The sequence below is a fragment of the Lactuca sativa genome, chromosome 5, assembly GCF_002870075.4.
Source record: "Lactuca sativa cultivar Salinas chromosome 5, Lsat_Salinas_v11, whole genome shotgun sequence".
Classification (NCBI taxonomy): Eukaryota; Viridiplantae; Streptophyta; class Magnoliopsida; order Asterales; family Asteraceae; genus Lactuca; species Lactuca sativa.
The window spans coordinates 315,013,460-315,016,884 of record NC_056627.2 but is presented as its reverse complement, the minus strand read 5'-3'; positions in this window follow the sequence as shown (position 1 = coordinate 315,016,884).

Here is a 3,425-nt window from a genome sequence, read left to right as displayed (position 1 = left end):
AAGGCTGCTAAACCGAACCGAAGGTACTGTTCACTAACCGAACCCGAAGGTACTGTTCACTACAGTTCGTTCGGTTCTCACATTCTCGCCTCTTATCTCCGAACCGAACATCACCTTCGCTTCTGACCCTTCGGACCGAGCCTTCGGACCGGACCCTCGCCCTTCGCTTCTCGCGTCTGACTCGCGCCTTTTGCTTCCAACTCAACCCTCAGCATGGACCGAACCTCGGCCTAGGGACCGAACCTCGGCCTAGGACCGAGAGGCCTCGCTGGGAAGCCTTTCATTCCCGGTTTTCGATTAAATTCGTGTTTAAGGCCCGTTTTTAATTATTTTAACGCGGGGTTTTCACCCAAAATCATATTTTAACATAATAAACCCTAAATATTCACAATTTAATCATATTTTCATAAAAATCTTTATTTAAATAATAAAAGCAAGTGGGTAAAGTACAAAGAGGTGGAGTGTTGACTTTGCTTTACTTTATGACACAAGCAACCACTCCCATACCCACTCTATGACCAGCCACACCTCCCCACCTTACCTAGGTCACATCAATGTCCTTTCCACTCAATCATCACTCCTTCCCACGTTTTTGAGAGCTGAATATTCATCCTCTCTCCTCATTTCTCTCATTTCCTCTCTTTTCACCAAAAAGAGCAAACTCTTTTCTCTCTCATTTTCCCTCTCTAGAACTCGAGATGTGAGGGCTGATCCTTGGATTTTCCTCCACATTTGGTAAGCATAATCCATTCTCTTTATGATTTTCTCAATTATTTCCACTCAAATCATGGATATCTTACACAAACTCCATTATAATTGTGTTAGATCTTCGAATCTTCAAGTGATTCTTCAAGTGTTCTTGGGTTGAACACTTCTCTTCTTCAACACTTACCTACTGAAATCACTTAAGGTGAGTTCATACCCCTACATTTTCATGTTTTCTCAAGTTTTTAGGGGGGGGGGGGGGGGAATACAAGTTAAAACACCAAAAACATAACTAAATTTTTCTAACAGCCTTCATCAGAAAAGTTCAACCCCATTCACGGACTGTTTTGGACAACTTAAACATTTTAGTTTTCAAAACTGTCTTAGTTGCATGTAGTTCCACTTCTTAGCTTTAAAATGACTACTTGCACATCTCCATACGATTTTTCTAGAATTTATGGTGATTTTTACAAAACTGCCTATCATTTCAAACATCAATCCGGACCAGTCTGTGATTATGGACTTTTTCACATAAGTAAGAAGTCATTAAAAATTATAATAAAAATTATGAACAAACTAGACTCATTTTCCAAACTCTTAGTAGTTACAGAACTTGATTTGGACATTTTATGATTTTTCTACAATTTTTCCAATAACAGTTACAGAAAATGTTATTAACAGAAAAACACTATAAATTTCATTTCACCTTGTAACATGTTGAGCAAGGTATACATCATTATGTGATTATGTGTAGCTGCAATATATGACAATTTTGTATTCTTATATAGACATACATCAGAAAACAAATGGATTTACATCTCCACAAGTATGGTAAATATATAAATGATATTACAAGGCTATATCCATTAAAATATAAACATTGGTAAATTATGACAAGTAAGGCTTATGCTCACTACCCACACAAATAATTGATAAACTATAATAGGTATAGTTTAGGGTTATTTATATAACAAACACATTATTAAAAGTTTTACACATACGAAAGAGTTATTACCACTATGGATAATTATGATAAACTATAATAAGTATAGTTAAGCCATTATACCCCCACAAACGAACACGCTAGTTATAATCGGTATAGTTATGGTAAATATATATTACAAACAAAGTGATAAACTATAATAGGTATAGTTTATGTTTCATCTACCCTATGAACTTAATTACAAGAAGGTTAGATTCACCATCACCACCACTTTTGATAAGTTATAATATGCATAGTTCATGTTCACTAATCACTATTACTATCTGATGAACTATGATATGTATAGGTTAGATTCACCATTACCACCACTTTTGATAAGTTATAATATGCATAGTTCATGTTCACTAATCACTATTACTATCTGATGAACTATGATATGTATAGGTTAGATTCACCATCACTACCACTTTTGGTAAACTATAGCATGCATAGTTTAAGTCCATATTAAATTTTCACATTGTTAGACTTCAACTATAATCGTTGAGCGTATATGCTTGAGTCATACAAGAATTTAGTCTGGATTGGCTTAGAATTGGTGGTGCCCGCCTCATCTCCTGTTCCTCGTTGGGTTGTGGACCTAGGGCAGACCCACTATATTCAACGTTTTATCTAACTTAAATCTTATATAACTTATATACGCTGGACGATTATAGGGGAAATCTACGGGTCAATCTAGGGTTCATCAACACATCATATAGGAATATTCTGTTTACACTTAACTAAGAAAATGTTGGATTTTCTGGAGATCAAACTCTATCGATTTTAAAAGGAAAACGGTTTCTACTCGAAACAAAACTCTTATGAACTCACCAACTTAATTGTTGACACTCTTTCAAAACTACTTGTATTCTCAGGAAATCAGTGAAATAGGAAAACTTCAGCGCTTTGAGGATGGGACGTTAAACCGTCAACAATTTATTTTTGTCATCATAATGTAATTGATTTTGGAACATGTAAACATATACTTTGGTGTAACTTTTTCAATTATATTTATGATGGTTGTATTTACTTTGAGCACTATTATACACGTTGTTGTGATACTGTACATGAAGTCCTCCACCCCTGGACGTTTCTGCCATCCTTGGTTTGGGGGTGTGACAGATTGGTATCAGAGCATTGTTTATAGTGAACTCAGTATATCGAACCACATGAGATATACAAACTATAAATGCATTGGGACTAGAGTCTCTGATTTAAAGTTTTCAAAACAACTATACTTTTAGAAATAAATAGTTTCTTATTAAAAGTATACATGCATGCATACATACTAAGGTTAGCATCGTTCTAGAACAAAACAAAAGTAATGATTGTTGGATATCACAGGTAAGCTCGGGGATGTATGGTCAGTCTTGGGAGTGGCATAGCCTGATCAACTATGCTCGTCCGAGGAGTGATTAGCACATGCCCAAGAATGGTTGTGATATGGCAACAAGTCTAAAAAAACTTACCAACACTACCACAATGAAATACCATAGGGGTATTTGGTGTTATTATAATTACTTATCTGAGAACTAAATAGATTTTTATCAAGAGGTCAATAATTGCTTAGTGGATACATTAAAATTATATGTATCCAGGACGTCATAGACTTAGAATCTGTGAATCTTTGCTTTACTTCCTGTTCTCGTTGGATTGGGGATTTAGATTTAGGATCGCTTATTCGAAGGTCTATCCTGTCCCAAATACATATGACTAGTATGCACTAAACAATATATTG